Source organism: Nomascus leucogenys, chromosome 4 (assembly GCF_006542625.1).
Source record: "Nomascus leucogenys isolate Asia chromosome 4, Asia_NLE_v1, whole genome shotgun sequence".
NCBI lineage: Eukaryota > Metazoa > Chordata > Mammalia > Primates > Hylobatidae > Nomascus > Nomascus leucogenys.
The window spans coordinates 133,889,172-133,910,891 of NC_044384.1; the positions used below are offsets into that span (position 1 = coordinate 133,889,172).

General features: G+C 43.0%; 1 protein-coding gene across 3 annotated transcripts in view; it reads left to right on the top strand.

Annotated features, from left to right (window-relative positions):
- Positions 1 to 425: 425 nt before the first annotated feature.
- Positions 426 to 21,720, top strand: part of MTUS1 (microtubule associated scaffold protein 1) — a 158,043-nt gene continuing 136,748 nt past the window's right edge. For 2 of the 3 annotated variants that reach the window (XM_030812319.1, XM_030812322.1), the window contains exon 1: positions 997 to 1,159. The gene's annotated coding sequence lies outside the window, so the exon portion shown is untranslated. Of the gene's footprint in view, positions 751 to 996; positions 1,160 to 21,720 lie in introns of those variants that run through there. The other variant, XM_030812320.1, reaches the window with a different exon arrangement.

Sequence of the window (21,720 nt, forward strand, 5' to 3'; positions counted from 1 at the left end):
TTCAGTAATGTGACATCTCTCAAAGGCAGAATAGCATCTTCGGACAAGTTTTCTATTAAAAATATGCTTTATACAAGAAAATATTTTACAGACCTAAAAGACAGCTGTGGATGAAATTTGCTCAGTTTAGCAAAGAGCAACGACTATGTTTGTGTTTGGAGAAAAGTAGGTCGAGCCTAGTTTATCTCCCTGGGGTTCTAGACTCCTTTCCACGTTGTATCTCAAGCTCTAACAGCTGGAAAGCTACTTTCTTTAACCTTTAATACACACTTGGCTAGTAAACTTGCTAGAAGCATGAAGATAATACAGACTGCGAATCATCCCTTCTAAGAGACAATCCCGACTCCCTCCTTGCAAGCTTCCGCCCTGATAATTCTGCAACCGCCCCACCTTTTATACGCCCCGCGGTGAGAGGCCCCTCGGCTTGCAGGTGGCCAGAGGCAAGCAGGAGGCAGATCCCCCACCTACCGCGGCCCGGCCTGGGCCCCAGCGCTGGGTGCGGCGGAGCCCCGGGCTGCTGCGGAGACGAGTGTGGTCCCGGGACGCGCCGTGCAGCCAGGTGCGCAGGCGGCAGTGGCATCCGCGGAGCCCCGCGTCGCACGTGGCAACAGGTGCAGCGCTGTCCCGGGCGGGCGCCGCGGGGCGTGGGGCGCGTCCGCACTTAGCCCGGGAGCGCGCGGAGCGTCGGGATTGGGACCCGGGAGCGCGAGCGGAGGGCGGGAGCGGCCGAGCGGAGTCCAGCGCCCCGAGGTACGGCCTCGCACGTCATTCAGGTTCCCCGAGGGCGGCACCCTGGGACGGCGGCTGGCCTTGGTCTCCCGCAGCGAGCCGCTGGAGGGGAGCCTTCGGAAGGAGCCGCCCCGGCTTGGGGCGGGAGGCCGGAGTACGGCTATTTACAAGTTTCCCGAACTCCCCGCCCTGCTCCACCCCCTGGCGGCCCCGGAGGCGGGGAGGCGGGGAGGCCGGGGAGGCCGGGGCTCGGGTTCCCGCCTGGTAGCCGCCGCCGGCGTGGGGTGGTGCCGCGCCGCGCGCCCCCAGGTGCAGACGCCGCCCCCGAGACCTCCGGGGCGGGTTCGCGGCGACCCCGCCAGTGGTCCAAAGGGCGCCCGCGCTCCCCGCCTTTGCGTCTCAGCTCCCGGAGCGCTTGAAGGAGCTGCGGGTAAGTGCGCGATGGAGTCTGTTCCCGCTGCCCCGCGGCCGAGGTGGAGAGGGGACAGGCGAGCGCGCCGCTCAGGGTGACCGGACCAGTCCTCGGGGAGGGGAGGGGGCGCTCCAGGAGTCTGGGGGCCTAAGCTGGTGGGTAAAGAGGGCGGCAGCGCCGGCGGAGCGGAGGCAGGTCTCACGTGGGCTAGCGCAGAACCTGCGGAAGGGACGGATGCGGATCTGTTCGCTGTCACCTTGAAAGTGACCGAGGGGCTTGACTGTGAACTTACGCCGCCCACCCGGGCCCGGCGGTCCCAGCCTTCTCGCTGGGCCGCTTCTCAGCAGAAGCAATAGGGGCCGAGAAAGTGGGTGGAATAGGGTTGCTGCAGGTCCCAAAGACCCCTCGCGGCGCCTCGCTACTTTCTGCAGCTCGTTTGCACTTTTTCACGCTCTAGAAAAATCTACTCTTAATTAAGGTGGCCTTATTGAGTACTCTGTAGTGTTTAGTAGACTTAGGTGTTTCCTGACGAACGTTTTTGGTTTTTGAAGACGTACTCCTTTCTACCAAGTTGTTTGTTGATTTTGACTTGGAGTAATTTGGGACTAGGAAGGAAGAGGTTAATTTTTCATTTAGCCTGCGTAGTTACACATACTCTGTTAAATACTGTTTATTTGAAGTAGTCAGTGTTCTAAGAAAGGAAATCCAGTGTGTTTTGTTTGTTTCAGTGAAACCAAAGTCTTAGGCAAAACGGTGCGTGAAAGCTTTCAAGTTTTGCCAGGTGCAGGTGATCGGAAGTCAATCATCACTAAATCACAGCGCTGGGGCTGGAGGGTGGGAGTGGGGGTGTTACCAGTGAGTTTCAGGAGGAAGGGAGGCAATGCAGGAGGGAGGGGATTAAAAAACAGTCATTGCTTCCTGAGAACCAGTGACCTCTTTAAGGAGGGTATATACAAGATAACAGTGCATGGACAACTTTAAAAGGAACTGCATAAACGGAATTGCAATTCTGTAGACAAATTTCTTTTTCAGGGATGATTAGGGCAGGAAATGATGCACAACTTAAATTAAAATGATGATGTCCCGTTAGTACAGTGCTTTCCAGTGTAGGAAGTGCCGTTACGGATTTTTTTTCATAAGCAATATATTCCATTAGGAAAGCTATACAAAGAAAAGATTAGAACTACATGCTTATCCTTAAAACCAAAGCTAAAAAACCTTAGAAGTGGAATTTAGTTTAATATGTAGTTATTTACGTAACTTGCACCACCTTTTTTCACCTATTCTTTTTAAAATCAGGTTTATGAAGAGAAAATAGTTCTTGGTAGATCTGCTTGGTAGAAAATCATGCTTTGAACAGGACCTTTTAATTATGTCAATAAGTTAAGGTTACATTTTGGAGTATAATAGGATTATAAAATTCTAGATAAATATTTTATATTTTTTGGAAACTAACCTGCAGTTATTACACTCAAGCATTTAAAAAGCCTGTTACTTAATAGCCCTGTTCTGTTAACCCTGTTTGTTTTGATTTCAAAAGTAATTCGTGCTTGCTGTATAAAAATAGGTAGATTGAGAAAAGTGAGTTAAGCAATTTCAGCAAAGATAATCACAGTTAATATTTAAGAAAATACTTGTTAATATATATAATAATTTTTCATAGTTATATAGTTTGTCTAAATATACTATTGCGTGGAGGTTTTTTTCTGATTAACGTATCATGAAAAATTTCAGATGTCATGAAATCTTCAAAAATCTTAGTGGCTACTTAATATTACATTACATAGATGTATCAAACTGGTTTTCATTTATTTCCAGTTACTATTACTAAATATACTTTTGCAACAAATACCTTTTTAAAACTTTATGTGCAGAGTTAATATCCTTAGTGCCCTTGAAATACAGTTGATGGTTGGAAGATCTCCTGATACATATTGACCATTTGCTTTCCAAAAAATGTTTAATCAAATTATGTTCCTACCAGCACTCTGTGAGAATACTGGTGTTACCGTGTTCTTGTCGACATGGAGAATCATCCTTAAAAGGAAAAAAAAAATTCTTTCCAGCTGTATAGGTGAACAGTGCTTTCTCTATATTTAAACTACAATTTCTTTGATTACAGATGATTTGAACACCAAAGAAATCTAGTTGTTGTCCATTTTGAAATTTAACGTAGTGCCAGATTTTTCTCCTGGGATATTAGTATTTTTCCATTAATTCATAAGGGCCTTTTATGGATTGATAGTAAATCGTTGCCATCTATATTGCACATACTTTTCCCATTTTATCTTTGCTTTATATATTTGCCGTGGTTTTGGCATAAGTTTCTTTAATGTTAATAAATCTGTTGACTTTCTCAAAACAGAATTTTTAACACTTCTAAATCTTAGCTTCAGAACTGTATGTGACTGTGGTAGAAGATTTAAAAAAAATTTTCCAGCCGGGTGTTATGGCTCACGCCTCTAATCCCAGCACTTTGGGAGGCCAAGGTGGGCAGATCAGGAGGTCAGGGGTTCGAGACTAGCCTGGGCAACATGGTGAAACCCCATCTCTACTAAAGATACAAAGAATTAGCCGGGTGTGGTGGCATGCATCTGTAATCTCAGCTACTTGGGAGGAGGCTGAGGCAGGAGAATCACTTGAACCCGGGAGGCAGAGGTTGCAGTGAGCCAAGATCACTGCAGTGCACTCCAGCCTGGGTGACAGGGCAAAACTCCGTCTCAGAAAAAAAAAACCCAAATTCTGAATTAGAATCTTTTCAAATTCATTACAAGAACTTCCATATCCTGGAGTAGAGACTGTTACAAAACTAATTGCATTTGTTGATGAGAAGCCTTTGGGCCTGGTATATGCTATTAGGAACAACATCCTTTGAAATCAGAGCAGAAAGTTTTAAATCCCAAAGACTGAATGTTTTTCAGATCTGTTATTCTGTGATTATACAAAGTAGGCTCACACTCCATTTATTTTCAGTAATGTATTTGTAGTATCATTTTGCCAGATTCTTCTTTTTATAGTCATTATTGTGGTTTCATATGGACTTGTTGATAATGAGTATTGTCTTGATGTCCAGAGAAATGTACTGTATATGTAGTTAAAAAATTTCCTGGATTAATTTGCAACACTACTACTCAGCAAAGTATTTATTTGGGGGTGGGGAACACGTCTTCCTGATTTCTCAAAGTTGGGTTATTTCTCTGTGTTGTGAAAGCTTGAATATGCCCTGAAAGGTCTCACTGAAGGAAGTGCGTTCTCCGTCAGAGCCTGAGTCCCTTTTATTCCCCAAGCTTAGAGCGTAAGAGTAAGCAATAAGACCATATTTGAGCCATAAGGATGAAATTGGAGTTCAGGATCTGTGTGCTTAGGGGCACTTAAAAATGGCCTCAGACTTTCTCTGGAGGAAGGCAGGCCCCGGAGGGAGGTGACCACTTAGCAGTGGGTACAGTGGTGACTGTGGCCTCCTGAGGAGGAGGATGAGTGATCCTACCCCACGGGAAATGAAGGACTAGATGGGATGGTATGAACTCAGCTAGCTTGAAATCTGGCCCCGAAAAGCCTGCTTTGACCAGGGAGTCTCTATACCTGGTTTAGGATGGTCCAGTATAACCAGAAGTTGAGTTTGACTTGTAATTTCTTCTTCTAACTTTTTATTTTATTTTTTGAGACAGGATACGGCTCTGTCACTCAGGCTAGAATACAGTAGCATGATCATAGCTTACTGCAGCCTTCACATCCCAGGCTCAAGCTATCCTCCCACCTCAGCCTCCTGAATATCTGGTGCTGCAGGCATGTACCATCATGCCTGGCTAATTTTTGTATTTTTTGTAGAGACAAGGTTTTGCTGTGTTGCCCAGGCTGGATTTGAGCTGCTGGGCTCAAGCAAATCCTCCCACTTCAGCCTCCCAGAGTGCTAGGATTATAGGCATGAGCCACTGCCCCCAGCCTAAAAATTTTCCTTTCTTTTTTTTTTTTTTTGAGATGGAGTCTCACTCTGTCACCCAGGTTGGAGTGCAGTGGCTGGATCTCGGCTCTCTGCAAACCCCACCGCCCAGATTCAAGTGATTCTCCTGCCTCAGCCTTCTGGGTAGCTGGGATTACAGGCGTGCACCACCGTGCCTGGCTAATTTTTGTGTTTTTAGTAGAGATGGGGTTTCACCATGTTGGCCAAGCTGGTCTCGAATTCCTGACCTCAGGTGATTGCCTACCTTAGCCTCCCAAAGTGCTGGGATTACAAGCATGAGCCACTGTGTCCGGCCTAAAAGTCCGGCCTAAAAATTTATTTCTAAACCAAGTTCTGTAGATGATTGCCCTGATGATGGTTATTTATTTATTTTCTTAGAGAAAAATCCCTCAGTAATCTTTGAAATTACTCTTGGATATGGGGCAGTTTTCCATGATGACATTAATCATGACTTTTGCTTGTTCACTTGGCCTTAGAAATGGTAAAAAAGACTTCCATTTTGGAGGTGACAAATTTGGAGGCTCTTTGCCATGTGGATACATAAGATAAAACTTCCTTTTCATACACTAGAAGCAGATTGGCAACTTATGATTGCCCCGATATGTAAATGTTACATAATCAAGGAAGAAAGAGTGGGTTTTCTCAACAAATTTAGAGTGTAAACAAGGTCAAACTTGGAAGTGCTTCACTTAAGTAAATAGCGTTCAAGTACTCCAGATGTATTTGCGTATAAATCTCTATTACAAAATAACTTTGTTCATTAAAGCTTAGAATTCAGGCTGTATATTGTAAAGTAATAAAAATGTATTTTTTCAAAGATAAACTGCATTTAAATCTTGCTAGCAGGCCCCTGTCTAAATTAAGAATGTTCTTGTCTGCACACTGGTTACACATCTTTTCATTCTAACCTAGAAACTTTATTTTGAAATTGTAAAATTAAGTAAAGATAGTCTTAAGGTCACTTAAAGCTTCTGATGAGGAAACATGTTTACTTTTGGAGTGGCATTGATGAGAATGTTTTTGAGCAGTGAAAGAAGATGAAGTGCAGGTCCTGAGTTTCTCAGACTAGTTGGGAAGGGCAAAGAGTGTGCAAGGAGGCCGCACCTCTGCGGGGTGGACTTTGCCCTGAAATTGCGCTGATTTCAGATTTCACTGAGGTTGTGTGGAGCGGAAGGGGAGGCTTGACAAGCTCGTAGGTTTTCCTTAGACTTTAAGCTCCATACTGAAGAGTGATAAAAATATGTTTATTTAAAAATGAACTGCATTTAAGTCTTGCTAGCAGGCCCATATCTAAATTAAGAATGTTCTTGGGGCTGGGCGTGGTGGCTCATGCCTGTAATCCCAGCACTTTGGGAGGCCAAGCCGAGCGGATCACTTTAGGTCACTAGTTCTAGACGACCCTGGCCAACATGGTGAAACCCCATCTCTACTGAAAATACAAAAAATTAGCTGGGTGTTTTGGGCGCCTGTAATCCCAACTACTCGGGAGGCTGAGGCAGGAGAATCACTTGATCCCAAGAGGTGGAGGTTGCAGTGAGCCGAGATCGCTCCAGTGCCCTCCAGCCTGACCAACACAGTGAGACTCTGTCTCCAAAAAAAAAAAAAAGAATATTCTTGGGCCTGGCTAAGTGGCGCACACCTGTAATCCCAGCAATTTGGGAAGCCAAAGCAGGTGGATGACCTGAGGTCAGGAGTTTGAGACCAGCTTGGCTAACATGGTGAAACCCCATCTCTACTAAAAATATAAAAGTAGCTGGTGTGGTGGTGGGCGCTTATATCGCAGCTACCTGGGAGGCTGAGGCAGGAGAATCACTTGAACCTGGGAGGCGGAGGTTGCAGTGAGCCAAGATGGCACCACTGCCCTCCAGCCTGGCCAACAGAGTGAGAGTGTGTAAAAAAGAACAAAAAGAATGTTCTTGTATACACTTCAGTTACATAAATAAAAGTAAGAAAAACCACACATTTTACCCTCATTCTAATCTACAGGCTTTATTGCTAGGACACAGTGTGAACTCAGCTAAAGGGAAGAACAGACTAGGAACAGATCAGTCTTTCAGGTAAGATGTATTGGAAGTGGTTTTTAAACCATTAAATGACCTTATTCTTTTAAATGCATAAATGTGTACCTTATAAGTAAATTGTGTCTTATTTAAGGTTGATGCAGAAGAAAAGAAAATTAGTATTTAAATTTGAAGACTAATCAAATATAATTATTCTGATCTTTTACTGTTAACTAAAACATTTAAGGACATTTTGTGTCCTAAAATGACATTGAGAAGGAAATCTTGGGCAAGACTCATACTTATCAGGAGAGTAGGAAGAAGAGGCATAACATACATTCTTGTGTAAATAATGTTTGTGACAGTGTTCATTAAGTCTTGACTGTTGGGTAGTTAGCTTATCTTTTATGCTTTTTGTACATTGGAAACATGGTAATATTTAACTCAGGCATTATTTACACATATACCAATCTGGATGAAAAGAATCAGTATTTCTTCACATTATTTCAGATAAGCAGTTCATAGGAGGTGTTGAGCAGTGTTCAATGACAAATAAGAAATTACCTTAATGTTTATTTTATAGATTTTTGCATGATTGTTAGCAGTGAATGATATGAAGTTGAAACTGCATGTCCTCGTAAAACATAGCTCACTTGGCTAGCTTTATGGAACGAAAATAGAAGCCAGCAGAGATATGAGCAGTTTCTGATATGACATTGAAACATAGACGTACCCCCTTCCCCTGACCTCTGTGTCAAGGTGGTTGAGTCATATTTCCCAGAATTCTGATCAAATTACCTTGCACTATTAAAATCTTATTTTTTATTATACCGTAAACTGCTACACTGTAATCATTTCGTTGTTAGTCAAATTACAGAATTGAACCATATTTGCTTATTACTGCGACTCTAAGCCAATAGGCTTTAATTGAAGTGAGGATTGCAGAAGTCCTACTTGCTGATGGGTCAGAATAGGGTAGAAGGATATTAGAGAATGAGAAATGGATTTAAAAGGGCTGAGCCATGCCAGGACGTAGCTACCAAGAAAAATTCACGTGTTGTATTAGATCCCCAATCTAGGCCACACATACAGAACCAAGTCATTTATGCGTAGTGTATAGTTAGGCTTATATTTTCATGTCAAATGATAAATAAAAAGCATGAGTAAAAATCTTCGCTGTTAGAATATTATGTTTGATTTTTTTTCTTTTATCTTTTTTTTTGAGACAGAGTTTTCCTCTTGTTGCCCAGGCTGGAGTGCCGTGGCGTGATCTTGGCCCACTGCAATCTCTGCCTCCTGGGTTCAAGCGATTCTCCTTCCTCAGCTTTCTGAGTACCTGGGATTACAGGCATGCACCACTACGCCCGTCTTCATTTTTTATTTTTAGTAAAGACAGGGTTTCACCATGTTGATCAGGCTGGTCTCGAACTCATGACCTCAGGTGATCCATCCGCCTTGGCCTCCCAAAATGCTGCGACTACAGACGTGAGCCACTGTGCCAGGCCTGTGTTTGGTTTTCATCAGCCTCAGCCATTTTTGAGCACTTTCTATGGGCCAAACACTGTGAGGTAGAAGATTAAAAAAAAGAATTTGACCTCTTTTCTTGGAGGAGTCAGAGAAACCCCAATGATTGTGAAAAGTGCAGTTTTGGAAATGTTAGTGTTTGTGTTGCTCGAAATATTCTCCCAGGTTGTTAACGTTGGGCTCTGCGTTAAAAATTCCACCTGCTGTCTTGATCAAAGTTTGGTCCCATAGGTTGTATTGACATTCTTGGTTATATAAAGCATCCTTATCCTTAATCGTGCTTACTCTTTTCCTTCTCACCAAAAGGATTAAGAAGGAAAATACTTAGCACTGCATTCTTTGGCATCTCTTAATTTCTGTCAATGAGAATCTTTAGTTTCCTTTTCCAGTATCTTTTTGCTACATCTTGTAAGCTTCTTAAGGATAGGGTCTAAATCTTCGGATGCTTGGTACATTTTTACTTTTATAATTATTTTTCCCAGATGTGGTCTGGAGTAAATCGTCTAGAGCTCTGATGGCATGGGAATTTGAAATTCTTTTGTCAGATAGTCACAGCTACTGGAAGGTCTTTTAAACCACAGGTATTCATTTCCTTATTGCTTTTCTGTGCCTTGCTCCTTACCCTCTCCTCTCGCCGTCACCCCTCATCCAGCGTTTCTTACTCAGCAAGCAGAGGGAAGGTAGCTCACCCTCAGTCTTGTGTCCGACTGAACGGCCATGGCTTTGGGAGCAGAGCATCAGAGCTGGAAGGTGCTGAGTTTGCTGATGCTTCTGAGTTACTATTTTATTATGAAGAGTCAGTTTCAGAATATCTGGCATACTCATGTGCAAATACATGTATGTAATTGATTCCACTCATGATTTATGACATTCTCTATTCGTGCAGACAATCGCAAGTTGACAGTTTCTCATGACTAGGGACTTGGGCTGTTTTCTGTTTAGAGAAAAATGTATGTACAACTTAAAGAGGAATTCAGATAACTTTTCAGGCTGGGATTGTTCTTTCTCATTACATCTAATAAGATTTGTGTTTCAGAGTAGTTTTGCATTTATGTAAAACTTTTCAATAGTTCTCTAGACTTGCTGGTTATTGAACTTGATTTAATGCTGTCAAGAAGTATTTGCTGTTTAATGTTAAAAAATTGTTTTGCTTTCAGTTTTTTTTTTTTTTTTTTTTTTTTTTTTTTTTGAGACAGACTCTTGCTCTGTCACAGGCTGGAGGGCAGTGGTGTGATCTTGGCTCACTGCAACCTCCGCCTCCCAGGTTTAAGCAATTCTCATGCCACAGCCTTCTGAGTACCTGGGACTACAGGTATGCGCCACCGTGCCTGGATAATTTTTGTATTTTTGGTAGAGACAGGATTTCCCCATGTTGGCCAGGCTGGTGACGATCTTCTGGCCTCAGGCGATCTGCCCACCTTGTCCTCTCAAAGTGCTGGGATTACAGGCGTAAGCCACCGTGCCCAGCCTTCTGATGTTGCTTTATAGTGTTTTTAATGGCTAATGGCACCTGCGCAAAGGGATTTACTTACTCTTAATTTGAATTTAAAAGGGTAGGGTCAGTTAATGAAACAGGAGGTAAGAAAAATCCTACATTTCTGTTTCTATGAGAAAACCTAAACCATTTTATATTGCAGATAATACTATTTTATTGGAAAGTTCTGGTTATAGCTTATTAAGCTGAACATTTACATATGTATAACCTTGTAGATACATAATCAAATGAAAACTATTTTCTCCTTATATAGTGTGAGTTGTTTTGATCTTGAATGATTAGCCCTCCATCCTTCAGTGCTAGGGACTGCTTTTCTTCTCTCCTTCCTCCTGTTTTTGTTGAATTTGAAATAATAAATAGAGGTATTTCACCGTTTAGCTAGATTTTGCCCACCATGACATCCATTATGAAACCCTGGGGACATACTTTATTATAGAATTGGAGAAACGTAATGGGTGTCCAGAACATTTGGTGCAGTAATGTCATAGAGAGTGCACAGACTTAACAGGCAAAATTGGGTTCATGTCTGAGATTTTCCTATTAGCCGTGTGACCTTGGGTGAAATTTCATTACCTTTGCTCCCCAGTTGGCTCATCAGGACGCTGGGAGGTGGGGGTAGTACCTTTATCTCCTGTGGTTATTCTGACACAGGTGCCAGGTATATAGAAAATGATCAATGGGTGCTAATAACTTTCCTTTGTCTCTAATTTTAAATTAAATCTTCTGATTCATGGATAGATGTTTCATTTAATTTCTGCTGCTTAGCCTTGGTGGTTTTGCTTGGATCTGCTGGTGCTGTCTTTTGGAAGTTAAATTCTAGGCTCAGGAGGCTGATAACTTTCCCTCTTCCTTAGGAGGAATTGATTTGTACCAAACATTGGAGATTGTTTATTCTCAGACTCCAGCTTTGTCACCTCTTGTTTTTCTTGAAAGTTTAAGTCTAGAGAGCTGCTGATATTCCATTTGAACTGTATTTTCAAAGAAATCAAAGTCTGTAAATTGTGTTGCCTGTTTGTTACCAATCAGCACATTCGAAAGACAATTGAGTCATCACTTTGAACGAATCTTGGACTTGTGGATATTACAGTACTAAGGTTCCCTGTTCTAATTTTTCACCAGTAACATAGTCCAGAATATTTGTATTTTAGAGTTTCAATTGTAAAATGTTACTATTAATATACAGTATTTAAATATAAAAGCAATTCTGTATTTTCATCTTTTAAGCATAGTGAAATATTAATTCCCTATGTTTGTGGCAAGCACATTGTAAATATGATATTAAGAACTGATCACATCAGCCCTGTGGTTGGGCAGAGCAGGTCATGAGTGCTCTCTTTTATACTGAAGGAGACTGGGGACCAGAACTATTTGGATAAATGTTTTGTCTTATGGAGAGTAAGTTATGGAAGTGGGACTGGACTTGCACCGGTTCATTTCCCACACCCAATATGATACTGTTATTTGACTCGTTTTAATGCGAGTGGAAGTAATAAGTTTGTGTTGCCAGGATTTTCTATACGTTGGTGCTGAAATGGGGTAAAAGTTCCCCCGCCGTCCTTACCGATAGTTTGCTTTGTCACCCAGGTTGGAGTGCAGTGGTACGATCCAGCTCACTGCAACCTTCACCTCCCGGATTCGAGCGATTCTCCTGCCTCAGCCTCCTGGGTAGCTGGGATTACAGGTGCCTGCCATCATGCCCGGCTAATTTTGGTATTTTTAGTACAGATGGAGTTTCACCATGTATGCCACGCTGGTCTCGAACTCCTGACCTCAAGTGATCCACCTCCCTTGGCCTCCCAAATTGCTGGGATTATAGGAGTGAGCCACCGTGCCAGGCCAAGTCATGCAGTAGTTTTGATATGTAAAATTTCAAATGACATAGCTGAGAATTAGTTTATTTTCACATTTTCTAATCACAGAACATAAAGCCGAATGTTAAATGTTGTAAGCCGTTCAGATTAGTAGCACAAGTGAAAAATTGACAGAGATCATTACAATCATGAATTCTGCTTACATAGGACTTCATAGCTTTCAGACTGCTTTTTTCAATAAGTCCTAATAGAACTCTATAGAAACAGTCATTTGAATAATTAGATTTTTTGTATCTCACTTTATAGATTAGGAGTCTGAAGTCTTGTATGCTGGATAGAAACTACTATTTTTTGTCCTGAAACTTTTTTTTTTTTTTTTGAGATGGAATCTTGCTCTGTCACCCAGGCTCGAGTGCAATGGCACGATCTTGGCTCACGGCAACCTCCGCCTCCCGGATTCAGGCAGTTCTCCTACCTCAGTCTCCCGAGTAGCTGGGACTACAGGCGTCTGCCATCATGTCCGGCTAATTTTTCATATTTTTATTAGAGGCGGGGTTTCACCGTGTTAGACAGGATGATCTTGATTTCCTGATCTTGTGATCCACCTGCCTCGACCTCCCAAAGTGCTGGGATTACAGGTGTGAGCCACCGTGCCCAGTGGAAACTTTTCTTAAAAGTAGAAATCTTGAATTTTGTTTCCTTACTGTTAAGCTACACAGAGGCAGGTAATTAGTGGAGGAAATGGAGGTAATCCCAGATGGAAACTGAAGTAGGAGGTGAGGCCAGTGTTAGAACTGGGAAGAGATGAATGCCCTCACAAAACCACCGTTTCAGCTGAATATCAGTCGTGATTTTTAGCCCTAAAAGTCACCAGTTCTCTATTTCCAAATTGTCTTCTAAGGAATATATAGGGTTAGGACTGTATAAGTAGGCCCTGTTTGGAGGTTGGCTCTTGTTGGGCTGCTGCTGTGAGTTAAATGTGTATTTACAGTCACCTTCTGTTAAAGAACTCTTGCTAGCAGAAAGCCTAACATAGGTAATCATTTTCAAGAAAAGGGTGCAGGAAGTCGATGTTTAATAAAGGTTGGGAGGTATAAGGTGAGGTGCCAACTTGCGTAACTACACACACATAAAGACATTTTCCATTTGGTGTTGGCATGATTCAAATGGAAAATTATTTCCTTTTCACCAAGTGGACTTTGGAGAGAGACGACAACTCCAAAGTTTCTAAACAAGGAAATGTTCATGGTCATTTAACACTTTGGGGTAAAGATTTTATATTTCAGCTGTAAACTCTGCCCTGCCCGTGCGATCTACCCCCACGTCCCTCAAACAGTCTGAGCTACCTTTTAGGTAGCTTTTAAAAACTAACTGCATATAATTTAAAAACTAAAAGCGGCCGGGTGCAGTGGCTGACACCTGTAATCCCAGCACTTTGGGGGGCCAAGGCGGGCAGATGACCTGAGATTGGGAGTTGCAGACCAGCCTGACTAACATGGAGAAACCCTGTCTCTACTAAAAATATAAAAGTGGCCAGGCATGGTGGCTTATTCCTGTAATCCCAGCTACTCGGGAGGCTGAGGTAGGAGAATCGCTTGAACCCGGGAGGTGGAGGTTGCTGTGAGCCGAGATTGTGCCATTGCACTCCAGCCTGGGCAACAAGAGTGAAACTCCGTCTCAAAAAAAAAAAAAAAAAAAAAAAGACAACTAAAAGCATGCACAGTCTGTACATCAAATCATTTCTTTAGCATAACTGTACAGTCTTTGAGAGTGCCTTTGATAAGCCCTCGGTGTAGATGGTGGTTTTAATTATTTACTTCTATACAAATAGCTCATTGTATAAAAGTAAATACTTTGGACCCAGTACTATCCTGAAACTTACTGTTTTGCCTCTTGTACTTGTTTACTGATTTTCATGAAAAGGGTTACTTTCTGATGGAATTTTGAAAATCATCTACAATATGTGATATTTAAGAGAGCAAGGACTTTATTTTGTTCCTCCCTCTGGGATGAGTATTTAGAATTGTGCTCTTTATTTGTGTTCAATAAACTGTTGAAAGAATGTTGACTGAGATTGAGAAATATAGTTGAGATTCTCAGAAGTATGTTGGGTTAGGCTGCAGGCAGCTGGCACATGATCCTTCCTGACCTGCTTTTCAAGGTGGTTGTTTAGTCTGTGGCTGTCGTACCCTACTGCGTTGTGGCCAGAGACCTACTTCAGTAGAAGGTTCTAGATGAGTATGTTCAGGATGTAACAGTAAAACATGAAATTCTGAGTAAAGAGACAAAAATGGTAACTAGAGCTATTGTCAACATTTAAGGGTTTCAGTTGGGTAGGAAGGATTAGTTGGCAAGCAGATTACAGAAAAAGAATGCGGAAAAAATGTGTAGATTCCAATAAGAATTCATGAGTATGTCTCAGAATACACCCTGCTGTTCACTACTACGTGATCTTTGAAACAATTTTTGAGATAACATTAAGTATCATGAAATGCAGTGCACCTGGTTAAGTGTGCAATTATATGAGTTTTGACAAATACACATTGATGTAATCATCACACCAATCAAGATACAGAATGTGTCCATCACCCTAGAATGTCTTTTTTATTTTTTTTGAGACGGAGTTTTGCTCTTGTTGCCCAGGCTGGAGTGCAGTGGTGCCATCTCGACTCACTGCAACCTCCGCCTCCTGGGTTCAAGCTGTTCTCCTGCCTCAGCCTCCCGAGTAGCTGGGATTACAGGCACCCGCCACCACGCCCAGCTAATTTTTTGTATTTTTAATAGAGATGGGTTTCACCATGTGGGCCAGGCTGGTGTTGAACTCCTGACTCAGGTAATCTGCCCGCCTCGGCCTCCCAAAGTGCGGGGATTACAGTGTGAGCCATTGCGTCCAGCTAGAAAGTCTTCTTGACTGGATGAATAAGTTAGTGAGCTTTGGTCATCAGAAAAGTGAGGATGATAATAAGGCTTGTTTTACAAGGTTGTTGGCGTAACAGTAGCAGTGTACAATTGTGTATTAGAAAGTTTCCAAACATTTTATTTAACTGTTAAACGGCCCTATGAGATGGATTGTTGAATCAGTTTTTGTCCGTGAGGAAAATGAGGCCAAGAATATTTTTGGCTTGTAACAGGCCACGCAGTTTCTGAGTCAGTTTAGGAGCTCGTTGATAAACGTATGCTCCTCATATCAAGTGGCTATAGGGTCCGTAGCTGTGCAGACCTACCAGGTGTTTAGGTGATTTGGTTCTTGTGAGAAGGAAGGTGGAAATAGATCAAGATTACACATTGGAGTAGAGTTTAATGTCCGTTGCTGCTATTTATTAACTCTGTGTTTTGAGCAAGGTACTCAACTTCTGGAAACATCAGGTTTAGCATCTTAGAGGAGGAGGGACCAGGGAATATAACTGTCATGTGACTTGTCTGTCCCATGGGACTGTCTACTGGGAGGACGACTGTGGGAACACTGTGGACTTTGAAGAGCTGTGCACTGATGTCGTTATCTTTACCCATGGTGGACGCTGTGGCCTATTCCTCATCCTGGCCTCACACACTGTGCTGGCCTGGAGTGGAGCAGTGGAATTGACAGGGTGTCAGGGAGTGGTGGCCCCTCCTTGTCAGTCCTTGGATGTGCCAAACAGTGTGTTTACACAGCGCTTTGTCTCACCAGCCCTTATGATGTCTAGAAGCTTCCGATCGCTTTTCAGCAATGAGGTCAACCCCACTCCACAATGCTTGTCAAGTGTACTAGGAAAGAGTCTTTTTAAAAAATTCTACTTTTATTTTCTTTCTGAAATGTATAGTCATGATACAAAACAGTATGTGCTGGTTTGAGGTGGATGAGTTCGTAAGGGATCCTAAGAACTAATGTGCTGTGGCCTGAGCGAAAGTCTCTTGTGATAAAGTGCTACCCCTGCAGTGTGTTAAATGTTGGTTGTTAACATAGCACCTTAACTCTTAATATTAAATGTGAAACCCAGCTCCTTCATACCGCTCGGGTAGATCCGTTTCTTCCAGCCCCAGCCAGTCTCTAAACTACAGAAGCAGGTGGGACACTTACACATTGTGACCCCAAATGGAACTTTATTTCTTTATAACCCAACTGCCTCACACATCCTCATTTCCCCTCACTTGTGGAGAACATATAATATGGCAACCTCGAGATAACTCAGTGTTTTTTGGTTTTAAACAGTCGCTTGCAGGTAAATATCTACTTGAGGATTTTAAGTGTGGTCAGTTCACACTTCCTATCTGAGGCTCTTGTCTCCTCTGAAGGATGGATTTCCTCCTCCCTCAGCGGCACACCCACTTCTGAGATGGTGCCTGGGTCCTTGAAAAGCTTTTACCTGAGATGGTGCCTGGGTCCTGGAGGAGCTTTTAGCATCATGGCAGCAGGTGAGGGTTGTCTGGTGCCAGGCACTGCCTTCCAGACCTCTCTGGCCTCTTTGGAAGCAGCTCATTGGGGTTGGTCTTTGGGTACCTCTGTCCTAGGCTTGTGTGTGTGTCGGTGATGTGGCTTCCATTGCAAGAAGGGTCGGAATACACTGACCCTTCCTTGATGTGTTCTAGGCTGCTTTTTTTTCTTTGTTTTTTCCAGAGATGGGGTCTCGCTCTGTCACCCAGGCTGGAGTGCTTTGGCACAATCGTGGCTCACCGCACCCTCTAACTTCTGGGCTCAAGTGATCCTCTGGCGTCAGCCTGCTGAGTAGCTGGGACTATGGGCATGTGCCACGACGGCTGGCTAATTTTTTAATTTTTTAGGGACAGGGTCTCACTGTGTCTCCCAGGCTGGTCTTGAACTGGGTTCAATAGATTCTCTTTCCTTGGCGTCCCAAAGTGCTGGGATTACAGGCATGACCCACCGTACCTGTCCTTAGGCCTTTGCTGATCCATCGGCCCTCTCAGTGCTTCCTTTGGTATATTTCTTTCTCTCCTGGTCTGTTGCTTTGATCTTCGCAGAGGTGAGAAACTGCCCTCCAGATCTCACCACTGCCTTTCTCATCTACAGAGATCAGAGGTTCCAAATGTGCATCTGTGACCCTGGGGTGCCTGGTGACAAAATGTTGACTTGAACACGGTGAGATGGAATAAAAACACAATGTACCAAGATTTTCAGAAGGCCAAATGTATATTGCCTAAACTAAAGGGATGTTCTTTATGCTGCAGTTTTGTACCCCCTTCACTTTTTGTGTTAAAATAATGTCTTTTTATGATGTGTTGGCAGTAGTACAAATTTTGTCTGAAGTGCCCTTCATGGCAAAATTAAAGCTGACATCCCCATGCTGTCTCTGCAGAGTTTTGGAATGTGGATGTCACGGGTCCATAAAATCTGAAAGGCTGAGAAGCACTCACCTGCGTATGCCTTAGTCTCAGCTCAAGCTTTATTTTCTTCTGGAAGTGACGTTTCACTGTTTTCTCCGTATCTGTAACAATGGAGCCTATTCTCTGGGCCCCTTTAGCCTCCAGTCGCTTCTACCTTTGCAGTTTTTGTAATTATTTACTTCTACATTTTTGTCTTCCTGGCTGAACTGTAGGTTCTTTGGAGGCTCCTTGAAGGCTGGGACCATCTTCTTCAGCATTGTGTCCCCATCACCTAGCAAAGAAGCTGGCGTGTGATAGAGGACCTAGGAATGTTTGTTGCATGAATAAAAGTTCTTGTTACAGGTGGGGCGCAGTGGATCATACCTGTAATCCTAGCACTTTGGGAGGCCGAGGCAGGTGAATCACTTGAGGCCAGGAGTTCAAGACCAGCCTGGCCAACATGGTGAAACCCCGTTTCTACAAAAAATACAAAAATTAGCTGGACATGGTGGTGCACACTTATAATGCCAACTACTTAGGCAACCGAGGCCTGAGAATCTCCTGAAGCTGGGAGGCGGAGGTTGCAGTGAGCTGAGATTGCGCCGCTGTACTCCAGCCTGGATGATAGAGCAAGACTCTGTGTCAGCAACAGAAAAAGTTGTTCTTGTTATAAAAAGGTCACTCTGTAACAGGGATAAGGAAGCTGACAGAGTGGTGTGAGAAATGCCCCCATTCTGTAGCCACGGAACTTCTCAGATACTGTTCTGCATGCTATTGTATACATTCCTCTTTTTGTAGCCAGTTGGAACTCTGAATATAGTAAAAATTACACAGGGATCATTTCATTCTTGAAAGTCTCTAATATGGTGGCTCATGCCTGTAATCCCAGCACTTTGGGAGGCTGAGGCAGGCAGATCACCTGAGATCAGGAGTTCGAACAGCCTGGCCAATATGGTGAAACTTCATCTCCACTAAAAATACAGAATTAGCCGGGCATGGTGGTGCGCACCTGTAATCCCAGCTAGCTGAGAGGCTGAAGCTGGAAAATCACTTCAATCTGGGAGATGGAGGTTGCAGTGAGCCGAGATGGTGACATTGCACTCTAGCCTGGGCAACAAGAGTGAAATTCCATCTCAAAAAAAAAAAAACAGTTGTAAGAAAATTAGCAGGGTTTAGATTGCCAACTAAAACATCTTACATTGATGTAGCAGCAGGGAATAGGAGTATTCGCAACTGTAAATGTGGATTCAGTTAAACCACACTGCCATTTTGCCTATAACAGCTAAGCTATAGGAAGTTAGTATCAAAAGGAGAGATGTTATTTTATTTAACTTATGATTAAATACTTTATACAGAGTTGAAATCTTTTGGAGAAAGGCATGAATGGATACTGAATTATTTGCTTTTAAAGCATTTGGAGGCTGTTGAATTCCACAAATCTCAGTTGGATGAGTGTGGGTAGAACATTTCTCTGCCGTCTCTCAGTGGAAATCTTCATTGCGTTCATCTCTGCCTTTAAGCTCTGAGTGACCTTCATGTCATCGGGGCCCACAGGTCTGTGGGAATTGGAGTGGTGGGCCAGGCCTCGGTCACTGGCATTTGTTAACCACAGCAGAGCCTCAGATTGCCGTTAAGGATGAAGTCTGCATGTTACTGAATTTTTTTTGAGAAATTACTGCTGGGGGCCCTTAGTTGTTGTCTGTCTTGCTTGAGCTTCAGATACCAGTGATTGTAAAGGCCGTCACCAACAGGCTGTCAGACCCTTGGAAGTCAGACTCAAGGACCGTCTTCATGGAGCCTCAGGCTGAGTTGAACACATTAGCCACAGGAATACAAAGCTAAACAGTGCCCAACTTGTGAATTTCCACATTCTTCTCAGCACAACAGCATGCGCTTTGCATATCTTTTTATTTAAAAAAAAATTACATCATCTCCTCCTCCATATCTAGTGAGGACAGATTCTAAGGCCTGGTATGCTCCCTCTTCCTACACTCCCATCTAAGAAAGGCAAAAAGCGGCCAGTCCTGGAGCACTGGGACTTTGTTTTGCTTATGAGGATAAGAGAGGGAACTTGGCTGGTCCATGTTGTATTCCTTTGTTTTCCTGGCACACCCCCACCTTTAGCAGTGTTTGGAAAATTCCAGCTCCAGAATGGATGGAATGGAGAGAACAGCTCACTCACCTTCACAGCCACAGACTTCACCAGGCAGGTGCTTATTGTCAGAGCTAGGACCAGTGAGCAAATCCTCTTTATTTCTTGGAGCTGTAGCTCAGAGTCAAGCCAGGTTGCCTTCTCAAATAGAAAGGCCAATATGTTATCCTCACTGCATTCTTAACGGTGTGTGTGTGTGTGTCTGTTTTGAGACAGACTTTCACTCTTTTCGCCCAGGTTGGAGTGCAATGGCACGATCCTGGCTCACTGCAAACTCCGCCTCTCAGGTTTAAGTGATTCTCCTGCCTCAGCCTCCTGAGTAGCTGCGATGACAGGCACCCACCACCACGCCCGGCTAATTTTTGTATTTTTAGTAAAGATGGGGTTTCACTGTGTTGGCCAGGCTGGTCCCGAACTCCTGACCTCAGGTGATCCACCCACCTCTGTCTCCCAAAGTGCTGGGATTATAGGTGTGAGCCACCATGCCCGGCCGGGTTTCATAAGGTCTTCATTTAATGTTACCAGTAGAAACCTGGGGATCAAAGATTTTTTACACCATAGACTTGTGAGTTCAGAAAAGATGTTACAGTTCTTTACAAAATCCAAGTTAGGGATAAAGAAAAGGGATCAGTTTTGATGTCATGATGGCCTTGGTGGAAAGGTGTGTTATGAAATACATAAATGTATTTTCTCTGTATTTTTGGTTGTACTGTCCCATAAAACTTCATTGTTAAAACATTTAAACCTAATTTGAGGGTCTTATGCTTCATTTTAATAGTGAGATGGAAAAACCCATCAAATATTTATCTTGAATGTGTAGTTCTTAAAATTCAAGTTATTTTAGTCTTCTTTCCTAGAGGCGTAGCAGAAGATAAGATATAGTTTTAGCATCAGATGTATGTAGTGTTTCTGGTAGAGCTTTTCCAATTAGAAATGATACAGTATATGGTTATGTTCATAAATAGCACAAGGGAATATTTCACTTACTACATCATCTTGGTATGCTGTGCTTTTTTTGAAAGGTGACTAACTTTTTTTTTGAATATTTTTATCAATACCTTTTCCCAAAGCTGTTAGACACATCTGAAATCTCAGTGTTATGAATGGACATGACATTTAAGGGAAAAAATAAATCCTGTCATTGAGATGTTTTAAATTTCCTGGCTAAAATCCATGTATGAGTAGTATATCTGTGTCAGCTTTGATTTGTTAGCCCCATAAAACCACGGACTTGCCCATTTGAAATGGGAGCCCAGCCTTGGGTCTGGCCAACCGAGGGCCATCGGGTTAGAGGGCGCTGTTCTTGGAGGGCCTTCATAGCACTTAGGACCTAAGAGTTGCTGTGTTAGCAGTGGAGTGTTGCTAATCCCACAGGGACCTGCCTGGCTTCTGAAGGGTTTCTCTCTAAAGGCTGCCTCATGATTATCTAGGGCCAAGTTAGGAATCAGAGGGGCTGCCAGCCTAAAAATAGCCACAGCCTACGAAGAGGGACCTCATGGCACAGAGCCACCGCTGCCTTCCTGATGCCAGAAGTTGATCACATGATGGGGGCAGGAGGCTGTCAAGCAGGAAAGGGGTGCTGTCTAAAGACAGGTGTGGCCAGTGCCTGTCTGGGAGAGCCAGCATTTCTCCTTGGCTTGTGTAGAGGGAGGTTAAAGTCTTAGTGGTTGATTTAAAAAATTTTAGAAATGAAAGTAAATATTGAAGTTACTCTTTTTATGAGGCTAGGCTTCCTGGGATATGTTTCTGGATAATTCTAATTTGTAAGAAACTCTTGTGTTTAATGTTAATCACTGTCATTCAGAGGAATCGAAACAGTAGCGTGTCTTGTTTCCTTATACTGCCTTTGAACACAAAGTGAAGCCTTGTTTCAAAACTTGCAGACAACAGGCCATTTAAACAAAGACTACACATTTTAAGTTGAAATTTAGGGGAGGATTATTTAACATTCTTACTAATAACTCTTTGGTTACAATATGGTACAAATTGTATGTTGAAGTCATATGGGCTGGAAGAAACTTTCATTGGAAATTGAGACAAAATCTTTTCAGATTGGTGGCTGTTTGCTGATTGGCTATGAGATATTTGAAACGTGGTATTTCATTTAGAGACTCCTTTATTCCATTTTAGGTGGAAACAGACCACTTGAGACGTTGTGCAAGTAAATAATCAGTGGTCAAAAACCAGGAGCGCTTTTATTCCTTGAAGCCTTCGGGGTAATTGTGGAGATCTGATTAGATAAGGGCACATAGTTCTGTTTGAACACCTATTGATTTAGGGATGAAGTGTCATTGATGTTCAGAGATTCTTCCACAGCCCCTCAGGATTGACCATGAAG